Raw genomic sequence first — 24760 nt, 5'->3', positions numbered from 1 at the left:
AACCTTTTCTGGTTGATTCTTGTAGTTAACATGCAATAGTTTATATGCAGTACTAATTATTCCTTTCTTAATGGTAACTTCTGTTTTAGATTATACAAAAACTCTACCAATGCTGACCTTTTGTTTAGGACCTCCCTGTTTCTTTTTCTTTGCCTGTACTCTGATATCAAGTCCTTGATAGGGAAGACAATCTGTAATCTGCAGTCCAAATAACTTCTTGGTGTCTTCCTATTCTATTAACTTTCCCTCTCTAGTTATTTGCTCCCAGTGGCTGCGGTGGTATGGTGGTAGCGTTGTTACCTCACAGCAAGAGGTTCTCCCGTTCGATTCTCGGCTCGGCTTGGCTTGGGAGTTCCTTCTGTGTGGAGTCTGCTTGTCCTCCCCACGGTTGGGTAGCATTCAAAAGACATGCATGCGTAAATGGGTGTGCCTTCGTTGAAGGTTGGGCATTGAGCTGGCACCTTGGCGTTTCATAAAAATCTACTGCCAATCATTAGCGGACTGGAGTTCCACTGTGGCGACCCCTTAACGGGAAAAGCCGAAAGATAAACAAAAACAACCTTGATTCCTTTGCCAATTTTCTCCAATAAATTCCAGCCCCCTCTTGACTATTGTCTGTATCCCTAATTGCAGTCATCTCTATCAGCGGAATGTCCTTTTTCCATTCCTGTGTTGGCTTAGTCCTTAGAATACTTTCTACTACTTTATGAATATAATATTCTGTATGATTATTGTATTCTCCTTAAAGGTCTGCATCCAAAATCCCAGTCTCTCCTTGTTTCTTGAGCTTTCTCCATTTCATCATCATCTCTTTCCACTTTAAATGTATAGTTTTCTGCTTGTGCTACGTATAGGAGACTTAACTGTGTTGCCCTGAAATACCCCTCCAAATTAGGTAATCCCAATCTGTTTGTTCTGTTGGAAGACTAAGCTTATCCCACTTGACTCTTGCAGTCCATTAATAATATGTTCATTTTTAAAGTCATATTGATGTAAACTTGAGTGCTGTGCAACAATAACAAAGGGCAAACAGTTCTGTGACCTTAATTAAAGAAAAGCATTATGACTAAGTGGGACCTGGCAGTGTAAACTTTGGCTTGAGATGATTGTCACTGTTGAAGTGACACCCGACCCCATGCGCAAAATGGGAAAAAGGGTTGAGGATGGATGGATGTATTATGACTAAGTGGAAAAATCATCAATTTCTTAATGTTCAGTTATAAGGGCAATATTCTGTAAAATGGAAATTACTAAAATGAGGTGCTCTTGGGTCATCGAGGGAGAGAACACTTGTCTGCATACCAAGCTGTTAAATAATTTTTTAATCTTTTTATATTAATTTTATTTTTCTTATGTTTATATAAAAGAAGTTGATCAACTGCATACAACACCAGAATAAACAGTAAAGGAGAAAGTGGGCAACCATGTTGTACCACAGTTATGGTCTACTTTAGATGAGAGACTGCAGATGGATTGACAGAGTGACCTACACCAGTGGATAAAGGTCCATAGCAGTCCACATGAACTCCCAGTTAATGGAGCTGAAAACTATGCTAAAGATGATCAACAGTGTTGTAGCATGTAAACTGGACTCGGACCAAATTGTCTGGATGTTCAGAGAAAGCCTAATAAAGTCAGGTTCCCTCATCCTGTCCTTAGCAAAGTCATAGTGATTAGGACTAACCAGTGTAGGAATTATTTTTCCAGTCTAGTTACCAAAATTATGCATATATCTTAACTTTCTGTTTATAAAAGTGAAATAGGTCTGTAATTAGCTGCACAAGTGGGATCCCAGTTTGGTTTCAGCAGCATAATAACTTTAGTCCTTGTAGAGTCTGATGGAACATGACCATGTTTTATAGCCTAATTGTATGAGTTTAATAAAGGAGTGACCAACTGGAATTTTAAAATATTTGTAGAAATCAGATGTTAAGACATCTAAACCTGGTGCTTTTCCACTAGGTAACCTATTAATTGCCATATAAATATCTACCAAATTAATAGGTTTGTCCAAGAAGGTTAAGCCTTGTGGTGGTAACTAGATAACAGAAGCTCTTCCAAGAATGCAGTTGCTGCAGAGAGGTATGAACTAAACCTACTCTGAGAAATGCCTGGTACACTTTTTTAAGAATTTTGTTTATATGATTTGGGATCTGAACATAAGAGACTCAATGGGTTCCACAACACATTTGTATAATTTTTTTTATCTCTTTCCAAATGTTTTTGCAAACAATTTTTGTGATGCAAATCCTTAGGTTAGTGAGATAATTTGTATAATGTTCCAGTTTATTGTTGATATATTGATATGAAAAAGCTCCGTAATCTTTCTTCAGTTCTGTAATTTCCCAGAGGATTGCTCTGTCCCTACTGCCATCACTTTTTAGTTTCTTCTCCAGCATATTAACTTTAGATGGTTTACAGAGCCAAAAACATTCTCACCAAAGCAACTAAAACTACACTTGCCACTACTTAACCTTCTAACTGAATTACTTTATGGCACGCCCATCCTTACCAACCCCCAGCTATCACAAAAAATCAAAACTTGAACAATGCTATAATAAAATGGCTAAATTTGCAGAAAATACCCCTTTCAGAACCCACCATTGTATAGCACAAAATAGCCTAAATTGGTTAAAACTAGCCCCTCAATTAACATATAGGCAGCTTTTTTTCCTCCTATTGCTATCCAGCATCCATCTGCTTGTCCATCACTAAAATACTACTCTACACAAGTATGTTCCCAATTGGCCATTTCCATGTAATGATCTAAAACTCCTGTCTGTCCACAAACTTATGAAATCTGCAGTGCATGGTCTGTATTCATGCTATGCTGCTAAGGCCTGGAACTCTTTACCTGTAGACATCGGGTCAATACCCTCCCTGTAGTCCTTTAAAACCATTCTGAAAGACTTCTTAGCCAAAATGTGGCTTTCTTCTTCCTCAACCACAGGCTAAACTGTATCCCTATATATGAAAAATTACCTCTTCATAACTTACACCTCCTTACTCTCCCTTCTTCACTCACTTCCCTAAGTCAATCTATTTTGCTCCCCTGACTCCCTTTCTAAATATGCCATAACCTTGTTTTTTTCCACTCACTTCACATTGCAATTTCTGTGCGTATTATACTAAATTATGTTTATTTTCTGTATAAACTAGCTCAAAATTCTCTGAATATTAATTATAATGTCATATAAGTTGCATCTATTTTTAACCAATGTTTTCACATTATGTCTAATTTGGTATAATTATTTAAACTGTAGATGTTTTTGTATTATTTTTGAAGATTGTAAAATTATTGTTCTTGAAATGTTTTTGTAATACTTTGGAGCTTTTCTCTCCATGCCTCTGCTGAAAATGGACACCTACCCAATTGGACTTTCCCTGTAATCAAATGTCAATCAATGAATCAATAAACAAAATAAATAAATGCTTCGTCTCCTATTTATTTTTTCCTGTTCTACCTTTTCTTCATTTTAAATTGGACAACTTTTTTTCCTACACAAGATCTTGAAGAAACCCTAATATGTATACTGATACATGTCACTTGGATCCAAATCCTGCCAGAATTCCACAATCCACTGTCTTAATGCCTCCATAAAAATAACCATTCTTGAATAGCAGGTGTCAAATTTTCATTGTGAACAATATGGGCTACCCACTTTGTGTCTTAAATGAAGCTTGAATATTAAATGGTCAGAAAGGGCTCTAGGTTCTGTAACTACATCATTGACTAGATGGGTGACCATATGGCTAATAAACCACATATCTAGTCTTTTTGGCAGCCCTGTTTTGGGTTTGCCAGATGTTGGTTAGATCAATCTCCTCAAGTAAGGGGCACAAACACTTAGAGGTCCTCAGGAGTCTAATTGTTCCTGCAAGAATCCTATCAGTAAGGAATGTAATTGGAAGTATGTGATTTAAACTGTATGCATAATTGATTAATTGTATTGTGCAATATGCTGTAGTTAAGTAAAGAGTGTTTTGTAGTGTTTTTACTCTTGAAAGGCTGTGCAAGCCAAGGCGCTAAGTGTTTCATTAAAATTTTTTACTTGGATCAGTGGTCTTGGTGGTATTTTAAAATTTTATTTTTTGTTTTTTTAAGTTGTATTTGAAGAATCCTATTAATGTCTGTGTCCAATACAGTGTTAAAGCCCTCTCCATTCAGATAACAGACATAGCTGAATGGTATCATCAGTATATGGACCATAAAAGTTGGCTTAAATAAGATGGTCAAAAGCAGAGTATGGTAGAGGTATGAACCATCTACCTTACTTAACTTGTGCAGTGTGAAGCACAGACCATCCTAAAGAGTTGTATAAAAGAATGGAGGCGCTGCTTTCAGGTGCAGTAGTACAACTAGTATACCAGGAACCAGGCCACTTAGGCAAAAATAAATGTACAGGTTTATTTTTAACTTTAATCCCCTGTAGTAAAACAATGGGTTCCTTTAACATTCCAGCTTAGGCATGTAATGTTCAGGAAGTGAGTTACCAAGGTATTTCCAGCATCTTGGCCAGAAGGTTGATTATATCTGATAACTAACTAGAAGATCCAAACTCAAACTAGGAAGCAGCAAGTGTTATGTAGAGGAAATTCAAATTCCTAGCTTATGTATGAATTAAGTGTAGAAAATTTATGTTAGTTGCACCTGTGATGCAAGAGAAACACAGTTAGAGATGCAGATGCATGTGCATGCCTGTGTACGTCCCAGAATATTTTTTTTGGAAATAGTATGCAGGTGTCACTACACTACATCTTCCTCCTACCTCCTTTCTTTTATTCTGTTCCATTGTTTATTGCATCAGTACCATCGCAGTTCCCATCTTACATTGCAATTCACATCTTACACCGCAAAGGAGGTATATTGATGCATTACTGTTTCACTAAAGTATAATATCTTTATTGCAGTGGTTGTTTTTTTTGCCCACTCCACCTGATCTCTTCTGCCTTGCTGCTCTGCTACTCCTACAGTGTTGCAGTATATTCAGTGTACTCAAAAAAAAAATGTTCCTTCTTTTTCTTACTAGATTCCATCTGTACATGTCACGTGTTGTCTGTCTGTTCTCAAAGACTGATTCATCCAATCTTTGCATCATCATCATCATCATCATCATCTTCTGCTTTCTCTTGCTTGATGTTTCTCAGGGGTTGACAGTTAATCTGCGATTGGGCAGTTGGCATAATGGTTAAGGTATTGACCTCATTGACACAAAATACAGGGTTTTCACCTTTGAGTAAAATTCTCTTAAGCTTAAAATGGCCCACAACAGCAGCTAGTCTAGTACTTATCTATGAACCCACCACACTACACAGAAATGTGGCCGTACAGTGCCTTCTAAAGAATAACCTTCTCATCAATGAAATCTGCTTATTTGTTACTGGATTTAGATACCATAATAGCAACTCTCCTGCAGTGTTCAGAGTGATTTAATGTATGTATTTTTATTTTATTTATTTTTTAATTTTTATACATTTGTTTTTGAGTAAGCCCACTGGGAAAAAAGTGTAATTTTTCAGGGGTGACTGGGGAGCAGTGACTGGTTAAGTGACTTGAAAGAGTCACAAATCAGTTAAATGGAGGTTAAAGAAATCAAAGTATGATGATGGCTTGCAGATATCACGTGTGTGTGTGTGTGTGTGTGTGTGTGTGTGTGTGTGTGTGTGTGTGTGTGTTTGTTTGGGTGTGTGTGTGGGTGTGCGTATGTTTTTAACATTTTTCAGTCATTTCCCCCAGAGTTTTCTTCTACTAAAATGCATTACCTTGCACTTGCTATTACCACTTTCTGACCAGGTGTCAACCCTTTCCTCATTCTTCAGTAGACTGTCACTCCCATCACTCACCATAGCCATAATTGTATTCTTAACTGCAGATAGGCTAATTTTATTTTTGGGCACACAAATAAGATTTAATATAAAATACTAAACAGTGACAAGGATTTGACTTGTGCTAACTCATTTAACCTGCTTCCTAGACAACATCAACCCCTTCACAACCATCTTCTTCTGTATCTTACCACTAAACCAGTTTTTGACCCATTTTGCTACATTCTCCCTAACACTCTTCCTTCATCTTTTCCAACTACCTACTGTGCAGCCCTGAGTTCAAGCTCTTGACCTGTTGCTGAAAGAAGTTAATTTACTCTGGTATGCTGTGGTCATAATTCAGTGCTAATAATGGATAATGCTTATTTGTAAAGAACTGCTTTCTTTTAATCTGTATTGTCCACGGTTCTTAGAATCATTAACCTTAAAAAAAAAAAACAGGTACATGTCTTCTCAGTGCTTTTTCCTGATTCATTTCTTAGAATGGCTGTTGAACTTTATAGTCTACAATTGCCAGTCTCATATCTATAACCCTTCCTTCTGCAGGTGGCCTGCATTTTTAATCTCCCGCCACCAACTTGGTTTCCATAGACTGACTTGTCTCAAATGTTGAACTTTTATCACTTCCATTAGCACCTGCAGAGCCTGGGAGGGGGCGTTTCTTCTTGCCTTTATGCCTCGTATTTCACAGAAAATACTCCAGACAGTCTGCTGCATTTTCCTCCACTGGCATTTACTTCCCTTTTGTGCTACTGTATAACTACATTCTTATAAAAATTGGGTGCTAAATGCTCTTCTGGCTGATGCCATAGTAAAGTGACCCTGCCCCATGTACTGGCTGCACCAGTGCCCACAACATAAACTATAGTTTAAAGAAATGATGCAATGCTACAAAACACTTTCTTTGTATCTGCTAATTGTATTTGTGATACCCTGACACATGCAAAACTTCATAATGTCTGTCTTTAATAAAATAACATAAAGTTGTTTTACTATTACTAACCCAATAATACTTAAACTTACCATCTGTAGTGTGTACCATTAACCACCTACGTTAAAACTTGTCTTGGATTGCAAATGGAAATAATCTGGCAGAACAGCATAGTGTTAAGGATATGAGTACCAAGTTTGAGTTTTTCAGTTCCCACACACATGTGGCATTACTACGAAACTTACTTAACCAGATGACGTTTCCGGGTAAAAGCAAATGTACCTAGTGGGTGTGACCATTTAACACATGAGTAAGAAATTAAGAATTCTTCATTGGTTAATGTTGTTCAGTTTCAGCAGCTTAACTGTTCATTACATTCAGTACCTTTAAAAATTATTGCTATTTGCAGAGCTGATAAGAAGGACATCTGACTGGCTGCTAAACTGTTTGAGTGATATTGCTATTATTATTATTATTATTATTATTATTATTATTATGTTCGCCTCAGAGCAAGAGGTTCTCCGGTTCGATCCTTGGCTGGGGTGCCTTCTGTGCAGAGTCTGCATGTCCTCCCTGTGGTCACGTGGGTTTCCTCCGGGTGCTCCAGTTTCCTCCCAGAACCCAAAGACATGCTGTAGGTGGATTTGACACTCCAAATTGGCCGTAGGCATGAGTGTGTGCATGTGTGTGCCTTCTGTGGAAGGTTGGGCTGGCAACTCAACACCATAAAAACTCCACTGCCAATCATGAGCGGACAGGTGATCCACTGTGGTGACCCCTAACCAGGAAAAGCCAAAAGAAGAAGAAGATTATTATTATTATTATGTTGTGATAAGTGCCACTGTATAGCCTTATCAATAAAGAGTTGCTGTGAGCAAACAATAGACCTCTGTGAAGCTATTTAGAAAGTAGCATCACTAATAATTTCACCAGCAACATATTACAATATTGCTCTTTTATATTTATCTGTAATGCTGTTAAAACTGTGCATGACAGCCTTCATGCACCGAGGTCTTGTGCATCTGGATCGATTTAGAGTATTAGAGTAGATTTCCGTATCTATGTCAGTACTGCTAATAATAGAACACTTCTTTTTACTTGCAGTCTCAGCTTCAGCACTCAGGAATGTGTTGGGTCTTAACTTACCAGCCAAGGGTAAGCTATAAACTGTAATTAAAACCCCCCAACATTTTTAATAGTGATGCATTATGTATGTTTCCAAAACAAACTATAAAGGTTATCAACAAAATGCAATATGCTTTTGCAACTGCTATAACTATTATAAAGTCTCATTGTCTTATCAATGCTTAATTTGTCATCATAAAATTATTTGTGTAGTAATCAGCTTGTCAAGATAAAACATTTTGCATAACATTACTATAAAATTCCACAAACATCTTTGCAGATGTATAAATCCATAAGAATATTTTTTACATCTGTAGTTTTCTTTGTCTATCTTATGAATATGAGGATGGCTACCTAAAGCAAATATAGCATGAGGCAACATACCCAGAATGTAGTTACTCTTATTTTTATTTATTTATTTTCAGAAAGCCATCATACCTAAACATCACTGTGCATGTTTGGTGATAGTGACAGCTGTGGCAAAGAAGGGCTATTGTTTACATATGCAGCATTTTTCTTCTAAACATCTTTGCAGATGTATAAATCCATAAGAATATTTTTCACATCTGTAGTTTTCTTTGTCTATCTTATGAATATGAGGATGGCTACCTAAAGCAAGTTATCCAGTTACACTGGTGATATGAATTATACATTTCCTTTACAAGTTATGTACAATGTGCATATACTGTTATTAACATGAGGAACTGCCTGATTGCTCAAAACTGGACTCACTGAAGATGGCTTTGGTAAAATGTCTCATTTTAAAAGATGAATTTGAGGGATGCAGTACCTGTAGCCCATATCCCCCACACTTGTGGATGTGGGAGGACCTGTCTTCCACAGAAACATGAGTTTTCCTTTTCAATGAATCTAAAGTTTAGTTACTTGGCTGCATCAATGCAACTTTCATGTTTGTCACCAAGCACTCATATGAAATCTTTAACAGCAAACTGGTAAAGTCCTTACCTGTGTTACTCTGCATATTAAGAGAGTTTATTTAACATGCATTATTTATCTTACCAGATTACTCATAATGGAACATGAAAATAGTTAGAACACTACTGATATCTAGGTGGCACACTATACTACAGGAGAAGACTCAAGAATAAACATCTTCAGTTTTGCAGAAGTCTAAATTCCAAAGGTATTGCAGTGGAGGTAGGCATACGTATGAAGGAAGGTTTGTGAGATCAGACATGGGCAGTGCTGACAGCATTTCTAGTACTGTATGATGATTGGCTATCAATACAGTGCTGTTAAGAGTAGGTTAAGGAAAGTCGAGCATCATGTACATCATTTACTTATAGGGGGAAAGATTGTTTTGTCTGTTGTAGTACCAAGCCTCATATCTTATGGAGAAGTCCTGCATATAGACTACAGACCATAGAAGGAAATGAGAGGAAACACTAATTGCTGGCACTGTACACAAGTTAAGAGAAACCCTGACTTAACGACACACTAGCTGATGTGAGGGCTGTCAGTCATTGACATGTTGTGCAAGCTTTGTAGGATGAGAAGAATGGCTAAAACATCTCTTGGAAGGGAGATGCCAAATCTTTGATTAGCCGGGGCTGAATGATAACTGATAACTTTGCAGATGGGTAAGATTCCTGCCTTCTAGCCTTCTGAACTTCAGTTCTGTTTACAACCACGTGAGTTAAAATGTGTTGAATACCTACCTGATAGCAATGGCCAATTATTACCAGGATCTGTAGATTATTTACCAATACAATATTTCTTATTTAACTAAAAGAAATGTGTTCATCTTTTTAACCGTGTGAGTATGCTTATCCACAGTCCCTTTTCATCTACAGCACTGGAGGCATTACTGCTTCTACATACTTCTTTTACTAACACTCATTCTATCTAAGATGTTTTGAGATTTTATATTGTCTTGGTAGCATATATATGCTCATCAGTATTAGGCAAAAACACTTGATTCAACATCTTGTCCTTCCCCACATTCCTTCTGTATCTGCTAGTAAAGCCATGGTTTGAAGACATAGCAAAAAAAAAATTAAAGCAGCCTTAAGATGTTACTGTTCAGTACTCAGAGCCTAAATAAGTAACTCAACACCTTCAAGCTCTCCTCACTCTGTAGAACATAGACATCTGTGCTGTCACTGAGACTTGGTTTAAAGTTGCAGGCAGTACTTCTGCAGTGGAAGGCTATACTGCCTTCTACACATTCAGACCAACAGCAGCACAGACAGGGGCTAAAGGTGGAGGTGTCTCAATCTACATTAGCAACAAATACAACCCGAGGTTGGTTAGACAGTGTGATACCCTGTTGTTCATCTTCATCTGAGATTTCTTACCATGTCCTGGCTAGCTACAGGTCACCCTTCTAAGACCCACAAAGCTTACAACTCTTATCTAGACCTAATAAAGGTGCTCACCATACAACCAAATACCCTATTCATTGGAGACTTATGGATGGGGAAACATAGACTGCCTGTAATTCACACAAACACGCTGGACCAGATAGTGCCCACTCCAGCCTGAGAGTGAAACATATTGGACCTGGTCCTCACCAACATGAGAGAGGATTGCCCCTGCCCAGGTCACATTCTCGTTAGTGAAGTCAGACCACACGGCTGTCTCCCTTGAAATAAAAATCAATTTGGAAAACCTAACTAAACAGGAACTATTCTAAAGCAAAGTACATCCTATTAAGTGTCAGTTTGACAAAATTCACGGTTCCCCAAACCCCAAGAACACAGCTGTATACTTAGAATTGTGTACAGAAGCCCTGTGCTGTCATGTATTTACACTACACTGAGGCTGCTGTACCTACCAGATGTAAGATCAGATCTAACACCAAAAGCAAAACCCCACTGGTGGAATCCTTACCTTAATGGGGTATATAACAAAAAAAAAAAAACTCATGGCCAAAATCAGAAAGAGCAACTCTCATAGAGACAAGAGCTCTCTGATTCAACTAAACAAGAAACTAAGAGGTCTAATAAAGTTCAAGAAGGCTGATTACAAGGTCAAGATAGCCTATCAGGGTAAAGACAATCATAAGGCCTTTAGTTTTGTCAAGAACCTTACACGTAACACTCAGCAATGTGCAGAAGTGGTGGTAAGAGGCACAACCTTCACTGACCAGGGTGAAATAGCAAATCTACTGTCTGGGAAGTTTAGCTCTAACTTCAACCCCACATTCTCTCTCACTACCCCCTGTGAAATCCCTTCTAGCATATTCCCCCAACTATAAACAGGAAGCAGGTAATTGTAGCACTTATAAGGCCAAAAACACTGTTTAATGGGCCCCAACAATATCCCTGGTTGCCTTCAAAATAGCCTAAAACAAGACCTAGCAGGACCACTTGAAACTTCATTTACAGCCTCAAAACAGGTTACGTGCTAGGTGAATGGAAGGCCGCAATGGTCATCTCTCTTCATAAGGGTGGGTGGACCATCAGTCAACGCTGGGAACTACAGACTCATTAGTCTGAATAGTCTGATATGCAAAATCATGGAATGGATTATCATAGAAATGATCAACAAGGACATTGGCAACCTACAGATACTGGAACCACTCCAGTTTGGCATTGCTAAGGGAAAGTCTTGCCTACTCAACCTGGTGGACTTCTTTGAGAGGGTCACCAAGGCTATGGATGAGGGGAAAATAGTGCATACCACCTACCTTAACCTGACCATGGTGTTTGATACAATACTCCACTCAGGTATTGTTGACAAACTCTCAGAACTAGGCATAAATCCATATATAACTTGCTGGATTTCTGGTTGGCTCACAGATAGGACCCAAGAGGTCGGGATCGGTGAGACCACTTCCACCAGGAGACTGGTCACCAGTGGCTCTGTACTGGGTATGCTGTTGTTTGGTATCTATTTCTTGGATTTAAAGGCTAATGTTAAAGGCCACTGGCTCATCAAGTTCACAGATGACTGTAAATTAGGAGCTGTCATACATTGCCCCATGACACTCACGTCCTACAAAAGAGTCTAGCACACAAATGGCTGGTGCCAAAGCTGTAGATTAAAACTCAACACAAATAAATACATTATAGTGCCCTTTGGGGAATCATCCACCCAAGCTAATTACTCCATTGATAACCCCCCCCAAGAGTTGACCCATTAGTTGGGGATCTGACAACATATGTAGACAGTAATCTGGCCTTCAGCCAACATATAGCCAGAATAGTAAGAAAATCATTCTATATTGCCCAACTCATAAGCAAGGCTATGGCATCCAGGTCCAAAAAAATTATAGTTCATAAGTTCATAGGTAGGTACTAGGCTATCGGCCCTAGTGCCTATACAAGCCTAGCCAAAAAGGTATCCTGGCTTTTGCCACCTAAGAAAATAATTTTCCTGTGCCCCTGTCGACCAGAGCCACAGAGGTGATCCCTGGGTTGAATTTCCTATTTCCCATCCAATCATCAAGATTTTTCTTGAAGAGTGCTAATGAGGAGCTTTGTGTGATATAGATAGGTAGTTTGTTCCAGAGTATGGAAAGTCTCTGGGACAGGAATCTATCCCTCCAGCATGTTCTATTTATTGTGGTGACAAGGTTTAGGTCCCTAGAGTGTGTAGTTTAGAAGGATTGGGATTTCTTTAAGTGGAACATGTCCAACAGCTCTGGGTTTAACATAGCTTTGTATGTTGGGCAGAGATCGCCTCTGAGTAGGCGATATGTGACAGAGTAAAGCTGGAGTTTTTTGAGACGGTCTGTGTTGAGCATCTGTTTGAGGCTGGTAATCCTCTTTGTGAGGTACTTCTGCGGCCTTTCCAGTTGTTGTAGATGTCTTGTGAGGTACATACCAAAAGGGGAGTTGTACTCTATAATGGGTCTAATGAGTGACGAGTAGAGGGGAACAATGACCTCTTTTTTCCTGGATGAGAAACCTTTTGCGATGAGGTGTGCTATGCAGAAGGATTTCCTGACTCCTATGGTGATGTGATTATCAAAGGAGAGACTACTGTCCACCTGTGTCCCAAGGTCTCTTATCACACTTTCACTGTTAAGTAGACTACCACCTATGTGGTAGCGCATGGGTACAGAGTTTTTACCAAAGAGGTGACAATGCACTTTTTGGCATTGAACTTGAGGCCATGGCTTTGACACCAGGTATCTGTCTCAGTGAGGCCCTTTTGTAGGATGTCCACATCATTAGGAGCTTTAATTATGGCTCCTAGTTTGCAGTCATCTGCGAACTTCATTAGCCAAAGACCTTCTGTGTTAGCCTGTACTTCAGAAAAGTAGATACCAAATAGGAGAGGACCCAGGACTGAACCCTCTGGTACTCCACTTGTCACTGGTCTGAAGTTGGATTTGGAGTCTGCTACTTTCACAGTGTGGGTTCTGTCAGTGAGCCAGTTGGCAACCCATCTTGTGACATAGGGGTTTATACCTAGTTTAGTGAGTTTATCTTTAATTCCAGAGTGGGGAATGGTGTCAAAAGCCTTGGCGAGATCTAGATAAGCTGTGTGAACCACCTTACCCTCGCCTACGGTGACTACTTCAAAGAAGTCAATCAGGTTTAGGATTAACAAAGCCGAACTGGGTGGGATCCAGAATTTGGAGATTACCAATGTCTTTGTTTAAAAGTTCTATGATGGTACATTCCATGGCCTTGCAGATCAGGCTTGTTAGGCTAATGGGGTGGTAGTTCCTAGGGTCCGTGGTGGCTCCCCCTTTGTGGAGTAGGATAACCGTAACTGTGCGCCATTCAGTGGGCACAAAGCCTGAGGTGAGGCTATGACTGAACATGATGCTTAGGTCGGGTGCCAGTTCATTCTGTAGTTCATGTAGAACACAGCCTGGGATGTTGTCAGGTCCCATGGATGCTGTGTTCTTGGCTTTGGAGAGTGTGGTTTTTACCTGTGCAGCCGTGATTACAGGAACTTTGCATTCTTCTGGTATAGAGATGGGCCCTTTAGGGAGTGGGGGGGGGTGGTAAAGTTAGCACTGAACCTATCTGCCAGGATGTTGGCAATATCAGTTGGTTCTGTATATTTAGTGCCGTTGTGCTGTAACTCAGAGCAGATCTGAGTGTTGCCATTGAGATTCTTGACATAGCTATAGAATGCTTTCTGGTTGTCTTTAGAATCAGTGACGATTTTGCTTTCATAACTAGCTTTGGAGGATTTTATGAGGGATCTCAGCTTCTTACTGAGGCTGACCAGGGAGTTCTTCCAGTCATGGGATTTTACTATTTTTTGCAACAGTTTCTTTCTTCTGTTGTAGAGTTTGTTTGTGGCAGGGGGCCACCAGATTGGCTTCTTTGTTTTGGAGGATAACATCTTGGTTCTGTTAGGGATAGCACAATCCATGCACTCGTGTAAGTGCTTATAAAGTGCATTTGTGTAGGATTCAGCAGTTGTAACTCTATTGTCCGTCTGCATAGGTGTTGTGAAGTTTGCCACTTCTGTCTTAAGAAGTGTGAAGTGACTTTGGAGAAATTATTTGCACTGGTTTCCCTGATGGGGGGTGGGGGCAGGATGTGGATGTCTAGACTGATTAACTTGTGGTCGGATCTGACCAACAAGGAATTGACCTCTGGTGTGGAACACAGGTCCCCCATGTTGGTAATGACCAGGTCTAGGATATTGCTGCCCCTGGTGGGGATGTGGATAAGTTGATCCAAGGAGTTGGAATTTATGAACTCCAGAAAACATTGATCAAAAGAATTGGTACATGAGTAGTTTTCCCAGTTAATGGTAGGGTAGTTGAAATCCCCCATTATTAGGGTGTTGGGTTGTACCCTAATATTTTCCAGTGTATCAAGAAATGAGGAGCGGGAATCCTGGGGCATGGTGGGGGATCTGTAGCAAGTTACAATTTGGACTGCGGTCTTGCCCAGAGTTAGTTGCACTTGATTAATCTCAGATGCATTATGCTGAGCAACTAGCTTGGAGGTGTGGATATCCTTAATGAATATGGACACCCTTCCACCTTTAGTGTTTCAGTCCAGGTTAGGTGGCCGAAAGGTGTGGTATGAATTATAGCCTGGTAATGCAGGGGTGCTCTGGAGCCTTGAACCAGGTCTCTGTCACTGCACAAATGTCGATGTTCTCCATTTTAAGGCATGCCTCAAGTGAATGCATTTTGAGGTTTAGACTTCTAGCATTGAGTAGCATTACCCTCAGATTTTGCTTGCTTGTATTTGTTATGGTGGTGAATTTGTTATTTGAACCTTGCCTAAAAAAGGCACTATAGGAGTGGCAAGAACCTTAGCCTTAGTATCCGGAATCCCAAGGGTGACAGATGCAGGCCATCTCTGGCAAAGCATCTTGGTCTGTTGATCATGTCAGCCCAGTCGGACAGATACTGGACCCCCTTAGAATGACACCAGAAGCTTAGCCAAACACAAAACAGTCAGAAGAAAAAAATATGCTTTTAGTGGCTCTTTTCCTGCACAAATGCCATATGGTACTGTTACAGTGTCAACAACATTACATAAATAAATGAAACTGCTGATTTCCAGTCTCCCATGTCACTAATTGCTATCTCCTCTGTTCTTTACTATAACCTACTCAGATGTCACAGAATCTTGGTGGTGGTGGGGAGGTGTAAATATCCTGAAAGTGCCAGTTTTAGAAAAGCCTTGATTCCATGGGACATGGTCAACAAACTTTTCTTGTTCCGTGAACTTGGTTTGACAAATATTAAAAAGTGTCCTTTAAGGTAAAGAATACACCTACTCTGTTATTTATGCAACTGTTTTTTGAATTCTGGAAACATTTTACCTAGTGTTGGGGTAACACGGGGTAACATTAATATACTTACATTGTTTTACTTGTACATACAGTTTAAACACCGCTGTTATTTTGCTGAACATTTCATTTGTTGAATATGCTGCTTTTCCTACAGTTATATATCTGAAGCTTTTTTTTCGCATATATGGAGTTTTTTCCTCCATGATTTTGTTTTTGAGGACTCATAATTGACTGTTACTGTAATGAAGTAGCTGAAGCCCGAAAGAAAAATTTGAAGGCCGTAACATTTGCATTTGTTTAGTGGTGTGGCAAATTTTATATTGCACAGTGAAATATTGACATCTTTTTATACTATGCACTGGCTGTGAGGTTATCCTACTCAATGTTTGCTGTACTGGAGTTGTACTGATAATTGTTTAATGTCTTATGCTGTGTTATGCTACCTCATTTGCCATTACTGCAGACAGTAGCTGCTTTGTTTCATACTAGATTGCATTTAACAATTATCTAAAGGTTTATATTAATTAAATTCCTCTGTAACTGAACTAGATGTGAATTATTGCTAAACAAAGTGCTTGAAATGAGCAGTCTAATGTGCAGATAAAGCTATTCTAAGCATGCCTTTCCAATTATGCCTTATTTTATGTGTGTATTAAAAGGGCTAAGCGACAAGTTTGGCAGAAGATTATTTAAGTCATCACTAAATACAATCCTGGGTATTGACTAGAGTATCTATGGTATTAAAAATCCGCAATGGCAAACACATATCGTACTGTTATAATAAAACCAAAAAATAAAACAGCTTGAAATAAAATGTACTCAAAACCTTTTATTCTTAAAAAAAAAAAAAAAAAAAAAACAACCAGTAAGCGCTTTCATTCACAAGGAACTTCATCAGACCTGGCTGTATAACAAACATCAGTTCATTTAAATAATCACATTAATCACAAAATCATAAAAGTTTTGAGTACATTTTATTTCAAGGCATTTTATTTTTTGGTTTTATCTATGGTATTACATTGGGATGAAACAGCTAGGCTTGAAATGACCTCCGGGTCGATAGCCAAGTAATCTTCTATGATCCTATAATCTGTAGCAAATATTGCTGAAGGACAATGTAGCCCACAGTGCTATTGAATACTTATTTTTTCTTAAAAGTATAAACACATTCAGCTTAAAATATGTTGCTTAAAGTTTAAACCCTACTACTTAGTACTTGTATACCATGTGACCCTGACACAGGCTCTGAATTTTACCTGCCTGCACACTGAAAATATATGTACTAGTATATTTCCACTGAATATTAAATTCTGTATTCAGCTTAAAATTGTGATAAAGTATGCAAATCTTGTAAACTGTATATGCCTCTGCTTCTTTCTTTGTAATCTTATATATGCATAAACACACATACGCATATATGTATTATATACACGCACACACACATGCGTGTCTGTGTCTGTGTGTGTGTGTATGTGTGTGTGGTGAAATTATTTTTTCACCAAGCATGATGTGATTGTTCTCCAGTGCTAGGCCCTTCTTATGATGCTTTGGACACTGAAGCTATCCATATCCCATCTGCAGTTGATTGGTACCACCCACTACTGCTTTCATGCTCCTCTGACTCTTCTGTATCAAGTCATGCATAAACTAATGAGCCCCAGAGTGTCTTCTGGGGCAGAGGCATTCCTTTTTAAGGATATGATCAATAGCAGAAACAACATTTTTTGAAGTCACAATAAAAGGCCTATTTAACCTTTGGAAAACCAGCAAGCAGCCAGCAATTTTACTAAAAGCATACTGTAATCTGGTCTGACTGACTTTATGAATAAACTGAAGGATGCTAGTGTGAATGTAAGAAGAAGCCTATACATTTCTGTACATGCAGTGGAAGATAATTCATGTTGGAATTCAAAATAATGTAAATGAATAGGACTGCAACTTCTCAGGCAATATTAGGTTAGTCTAATCTGGCCACCTCAGGGTGTTTCTAGTATATGTAGTAAGCCTTGTGACAGTTGGTCAGATGTATGTCTGGACAGTTCTTTTCATGATCTGTTAAGTTATATATTTTGCTAAATGCTTCAGAATTGCAAAAAAGTTAATAGAATGTTTTGATAGCTACTTATGCCTTTGTCATGACAATACCACAGAACTGTATTCGAACAACCATAATGTTTGCTTATAGATGATAAAGGTAAAGTTCAAAAGGGTAAAAAAAGAAGAAAAAGATGATATGGGTAACAACAGGAAGTGGGACATTGCAAGTCAGATCTGAGGATATGTCAAAATAAAAATATAATAATCGGAAAATTATCAAGGGAATGCAACATGGAATAATAGAGAAGAAGCAAGACAACTTGCAGTAGAACAAAAGTGGCAGAAATGTACACCTTCATTGCAAATAAATGCAATATCAAAGAAGCAGAGTATAAAAAGAGTGAATTGGAATTAACGCTGTGTCTGTCAAACCTCAGAAAAAATAGAAAAATAATAAAATAGGAAGAATATGATATCTATCATACTAAAAAAAAGTAGGATGCAGTGCTAAAGAGTGATAACTACAGAGTGAGTAAGGGGGTAAGAAAACAATTGAAGGAAAGAAAATGAGGGCATATGAAATGGTTGGGAATATAAAGGAGGGGAAAAACAAGAAAAACATTCCTTGAATTTACACCTACATAAGATACATGCAAAATGTAAAATTCAACAAATGAAGAATTACGAAGGAGAGAATATAATAAAGAACTCAGATAAATCTCAGTAGAGCCACAGACTGGCAAGTCCAGCCCTTAAACCCAGAGGATATTTGGGAAGAAACTAACAGACAAGTGAAGAATTCGCTTTTGAAGTGTCCCAGTTGGTAGATGGCCAAAAACTGAGTCAAATGAAGCTCTAGAATGGCAGAAGGATTCGCAGTAAAATTCCAAAATGTAATAGAAAAAGTCTCAATAGACTATCTTCATTTCTTATCCTTTATTGAAGTGAAGCATTCAAACACTACTTAAGTGTACTAAGAACAAGGTTACAAATTCCAACAAATATAGTAAAACTGGTGGGTGTGTCCAAGGCAAGCCACCATTCATATCAGGGTGGGTGGGAACCTTTAATGAGGCCCTTGTGAAGTCATGATGGGCTTGCCAGAGAGCTTGCGGGTGTGGTTAAGCAAAGTATATATGTGGAGACCTTTGTTTTGATTGGTTACATAAAAAAGCACATTAGCCAATCAGACCACACAAAAAACATCAAGATTATGTTATTAAAACTGCTAAACATTGAACAATAATATGTGGGGTGCGTTTAAGAGTCCTTCATCAGGAATGTTTCAAACTTTAAAATCCTAAAACAGTAAAGTTATATCTCCAGAGTGCACTTGACAAAAAAGCATAAATTATATGTGTTGAGAATACAATAAGATTATAGCTAAGTATTCATCACAGAGGTAAAACCAAACCAGTCCAACCTTAAACATTGTGAGAAAAATGAAATCAGTCAATGGTATTTTTTGTGGTCCAGTTTCCTGAGGTTGAGGATGGGAATGAGGGATTTGGTGGTATGGAGTTTCGGGCCTTTTTGGCCATTAATCTGGTCTGCCACATGAGTTCTTTCTTTTCTAGCAAGTCATTGAAGTTGTCATTCAGAGGGATGTCAGGGAACTGGTCCAAAATGTGAAACAAGAATTTGCTGTGTCCTTTGTACTTCTTAGCATGTACAGCCAGGGGGGTAGTGCAGTTGAGATAATGAATGTCATGGGAGTGTTTCGCTATTCTAGTTTTCAGTTTATTAACAGTTTTACCAACGTAAAAAGCTTTGTATTTTGAACATTGTGCTCTATAGACCACTCCCTCTGAGTTGCAATTGCCCCTGAAAAAAAGAAGGGAAACACTTAATGATTGTTGGGGAAACACTTATAATTGTTCGGACAGAAAAAAATGTCCTTGCAGTTCATGTACTGGCAATAGGAGTGGGGATGGGGGGAGGTTGCCACAAGGGAACATCCCTCTTCCGGTTGTTGATTGTTGACACAGGTCCAGTTTTCTCAAGGTAATCCCGGATGCTCCATCCTCTCTTTGGGGCAAAGCTGGGTCTCTGTGGAAAATATGATCAAAGCTGCTATTGCTGGTGATTATGGGCCAGTTGTCAGGAAAAACTTTCTTGATCTCTTGGTAGACTAGGGAATAGTTAAGGACCTTGTTTACTTCCCATTTTCTGTTGTCAGAGCTGATGTTGAAACCACCGAGGCCTCTCCCAGTGGAAAATGGCCTAAGGATGCCATCATTCTTCTGCAAGATGATGGGTGTTAGGATGTCATTCAGTAACGTGCTCCTATATCCCCTGGCCAAGAAGTCCCTTTCTGGCTCGCGGATATTCCTAGTGAAGTTGCTGAGTTGTTTAGAAACCAGTGCTATTCAGAGCCCCTGTGGCTTGACTACATTTTTTTCAATCTGTTTGGATTCATGCTTTTGAAATGGAGTAGCATGTTTACCCTGGTGGGTTTGTGAAAAAGATAATTGGTAAGTCCTTTGTTATCCAGGGATTTGCTGATGACCAAGTCCAAGAAGTCCACTCTGTCTGGGCTGTGTTTAGCACTGAAATGTAGAAAAGAGGTGGAAGTGGCAATATGTTCCAAAACCCCATTAAGGAGGTTTTGGCTTCAGTTACACACAATAAAAATATCAATAAAATGCAGATAACAACCCATGTGCCTACAATAGTGGGAGTTGTAGACAGCCTCAGTTTCTCATTTTCCTAGGGCGATGTTGGCCAAACCTGATGCCATGTCCCTCCATTGCTATCCCTGTGGTCTGTCTGTAGATGAAGTAATTGAATTTGAAGTAGTAGTTGCTCAATAATGCCACATGGTCTCTGTTATATGCCTCAATGACTGCATCAATGCAATATTGGTGGAGGTAACACCGTGTATAGCACCTCCACATCAGTAGTGAGTAGTATGGAATTACTGCTGACAGGGGTGTCTGTGATCTTGTCTAGAAAGTCCATAGAGTCCAAAAAGAAAGACAAGTTGTTTTCAGCATGAGGTTTAATGTTGCAATCCAAATATATGGAAATGGGTTCCATAATAGATCCACCAGAAATTTCACGTGGAGCTTGGGGATCCCAAAGAATCGTGGGAGCCTAGGATGAGTGACTGTGAGGAAATCCAAAACTTTTTCACTGATAAACCCGTCTTCATATAGGTTGTTGATTTCGGTGGTGATATCTTCATAGGCGGTTTTGACATGACTTAAGCCTGTGGTACTGTAGAACCTGTTGTCATCAAGTAGATCCTTAATTTTATTGTTGAAGGTGGAGGTATCAGTGACAGGAATGCCCCCTCCCTTGTCACCCTTCATTACCCTGCACATGTGGTTGGTACTGGGGGAGCAGTGGTAGAGTTGTTGCCTCACAGCAAGGGGTTCTCCAGTTTGATTCATGGCTGGGGTGCCTTCTGTGTGGAGTCTGCATGTCCTCCCTGCGTTCGTGTGGGTTTGCTCCAGGTGCTCCGGTTTCCTCCCACATTACAAAGACATGCATCTGGAGTGTTTCTCCCTGGGCCTCTGCTGAAAATTGGCTTTGTTCCAAGTCGGACTTTCCCAGTTAACAAATATTAAATAAATAAATATAGGAGTGGGAGGTAGATGGGGTAGTAGGCTGCCCGAACATATATTAGGGTGAGAATGCTTTGCAGAAAGACATATAGTAAAAAGTGCCTGATGCAGTAGTAGGGAGGTACAAGAGCAGCATCCCCCTGATGTATCAAGGTGTGGATAAATTACCTCCTACATGGCACACCTCATCATAAAAGGGCTCTCATCCAGGAAAAAAGAGGTCATTGTTCCCCTCTACTCATCACTCATTAGACCCATTATAGAGTACAACACCCCTTTTGGAATGTACCTCACAAGACATCTGCAGCAGCTGGAAAGGCCACAGAAGTACCTCACAAAGAGGATTACTGGCCTCAAACAAATACCCTACACTGACCGCCTCAAAAAAGTCCAGCTTTACTCCATAGCATATCGCCTACTCCGAGGTGATCTCTGCCTAACATATAAAGCTATGTAAAACCCAGAGCTGTTGGACATGCTACACCTAAAGAAATCCCAATCCCTCCAAGCTACATGCTCTAGGGACCTAAATCTTGTCACCACAATAAACAGGACACACTGGAGGGATAGATTCTTGTCCCAGAGACTTCCTATACTCTGGAACAAGCTACCCATCTATGTCAAGCAAAGTTCTTCATTAGCACTCTTCAAGAAAAATCTTGATAAGTGGATGGGAAATAGGAAACACACCCCGGGGATCACTTCTCTGTCTCTGCTGGACAGTGGCACAGGAAAATAACTTTCTTGGGTGGCGTAAGCTATGGTACCTTGCTGGCTAGGCTTACGTAGGACCTTAGGCCGATAGCCTAGTACCTACCTATGAACTTCTGATGTAGCTGTTGCTGTGGTAAATAAACTGCAGCAAACATAAGACATATAGGCATTATAGCCAATATTAAGGTTAGCAAACTGCTTTAACAATAACTTTGTTTATTTACTTTTTTCTTTAGTGAAAAGCATGCATTTGCATTATATTATCAATTTGCATTATACCTATTCAGTAGCCCATTCATCACTAATACATATCATTTGAGAGGGCATTTACCTTACATCACTAGTGTACATAACCAATATGGGTATGTCACTAGAGGGATGGCTGCTTCAGAAGACTAAAAAAACAAAAGACTGAATCCCAAAAGACTGAAAATTCAAAATACTAAATGATGGAAATTACACCTTCTCCACTGTTATGTGATCTTGGAGTTGGTTTATATAGTTAGCAGGGGGTGTGGGGGCACAAGGTGCTTGCCCCCTGCATTAAAATGTGTTCAGTATTTTGAATTTTCAGTCTTTTGGGATTCAGTCTTTTGTTTTTTCAGTCTTCTGAAGTAGACCCATCACTGGAGAGTGTGCATCCAAGAAAGGCAGTAGGTGAGTTTTGCTACTACACATCCTCTGTATTACTGTAAGTCTTGCCTGTTTTTCCATATTCCTATATAATGCATGGGTTTGAAAGTTGTGTTACAATTTTTTTGATATGATACATAAACCTGGTGAAGAGCAGTTTGTCTTCAGACTACACATGCTGTTTATGACTTAAAGATCATTTCTCCTTATCACAGCCCAGAGAACTGATGAGTTTGATCTCAAAAGAGTGATTGATTTTATTACTTTATTAAAAGCTTAGCCAACTTTTCTCAAGCTGTACTGTAGCTAAGTCTTAGAAAGTTCAGACTTTACCCTGAAAAGTGGTGTCTTAACAGCTCATGCTGAAAACAAGCACTCAGGCCTTTCTAACTCAACATACATCATTTTATAGTCTGTATATGATGGAGAGTGGCAGTGGTCTCATGGTTCTTACTACTACTACCACCAATTTATATATGATGGTAGGGGTTTTAAATCTGTACAATTGACATGCATACATGAGGGTTGATTAGCCTTATGAGTGTATTGTAAATGCACAGTTCTGTCACATGTGATAGTAAGCACCTGCCCCACTCAGATAAGCTTTACATTGTACAGCTACATCTCAGAGTTATAATTAGTGGCTTCATAAGATTTCACCAACCTTAGACTAAGCCCACTCCCTCCCCCTGCAGTGTTACCAACAGTAATTGAATCAGTAATCAAACTTATTTTGTACACACACACACACACGTACACACACACACACACACACACACACACACACACACACACACACACACACACACACACACACATACACGCACCCATACACACAATTTTCCAGGAGGGATTGTTACCCCTCTAGTAGTAACACTGTCATCCTTTCCTTCATGATAATGCTGCTGGCACACTACCTTCGTGACTTTGGCTTTGGGACCAGCTGTCATCTTGCATCAGTCCATTGTGGTCAGTAACTTTGGCTTTGTGTTAGTCTGATGCCAGTCCTTATTACAATTATGCAAGCTTCCCTTCATGAGCTACCATCTGTGACAATTCAGGCTATGGTCCAAGGACCTTTTTTTTTATCTGCTGTTACCACCATCCATCACCCCCAGGCCAGGACTGAGATAAGAGGGGTCTTGACTAGCTGTAGTGCTTGTGTCCATCTCTTAGACTTGTCCTTCTTCATCTTTCCTCGGTGTCTGGGGCAATACCACATGTAAATAGAACCACATAGATTCTTTTTATGAGTTGCTTACCCCAGACATAAATGATGACCAGAAGGTGGCATCTCCCACCTTTCTGTCCAGTGATCCCGTGTTTAGGGAAATATTGGAACTCAGCTGTTTGGAAAGCAGAATGGCCCTAGGACACTCCATGTTTGTGTTAGAAATCAGTGGGTGCCATCTGTCCCTCCACCTGTCCATGTGGCTATTTTAGTCTGTTCTTCTTCATTCCCAAGCCACAGTCTTTCATTCTCCCAGACATCCCCCTTCAGAAGGCAACATCAAGGTAATAGGTACACCACCTGCTGTTAAAAAGAGCCATCCAACAGCTCCAGTTAAAAAAGCAAGGCTGTTATTTAAGCTTCTTTTTGTTTTCTAAGAAGACAAAGGACATCAGGCTAAATCTCAGTTTTATTGATCTTAAATCAATGCATCTTCAAAGAGCCCTTTTCCATGGTTAAAACAGTCTAACATTCCCTGTATCATTAAAGGAGACTATATATGCTCTTTGGACCTCCATAGGATCATAGGCTCATAGAAGGTTACTAGGCTAACAGCCATAAATCCTTTTTTAGCTTAGTCATTCATGCCCTAATTTTCCCAATTATCACTGTCCATGGACAAGAACAGCTTTGGTATGTGCCTGTGCCTTAAGGCATCGACAAACTGCCCTGTCCATAAGGGCCACAGGTGACAAGCCCAGGGGTGCATTTGTGGCTTTTCATCCATTGGTCTAAAATTCATTTGAACAGACTTAGAGAAGAGCTCTGTTTCACATGAATGAGGAGTCTGTTCTTCAGTTCCAGAGTTGTCATCCAGGATGCATATCTGTATGTCAGTTTTGCCAAGGACTGCAGAAGGTTCTGTTGCTCTCATAATAAACAAGGGCCAGTCAGTTTCCATTCTGCATAGTGTCTTTTGGTCTCACTACAAGCAACCCAGCACATTCACCAAATAACATGTCAGTAATGGCAGTGACTCTCAGGCTGCAGGGCTACAGCTATTAG

The sequence above is a fragment of the Protopterus annectens genome, chromosome 14.part0 (genome assembly GCF_019279795.1).
Source record: "Protopterus annectens isolate FY-2018-M chromosome 14.part0, PAN1.0, whole genome shotgun sequence".
In the NCBI taxonomy this organism is placed as follows: Eukaryota; Metazoa; Chordata; order Ceratodontiformes; family Protopteridae; genus Protopterus; species Protopterus annectens.
Note: the sequence above shows the minus strand (reverse complement) of the source record.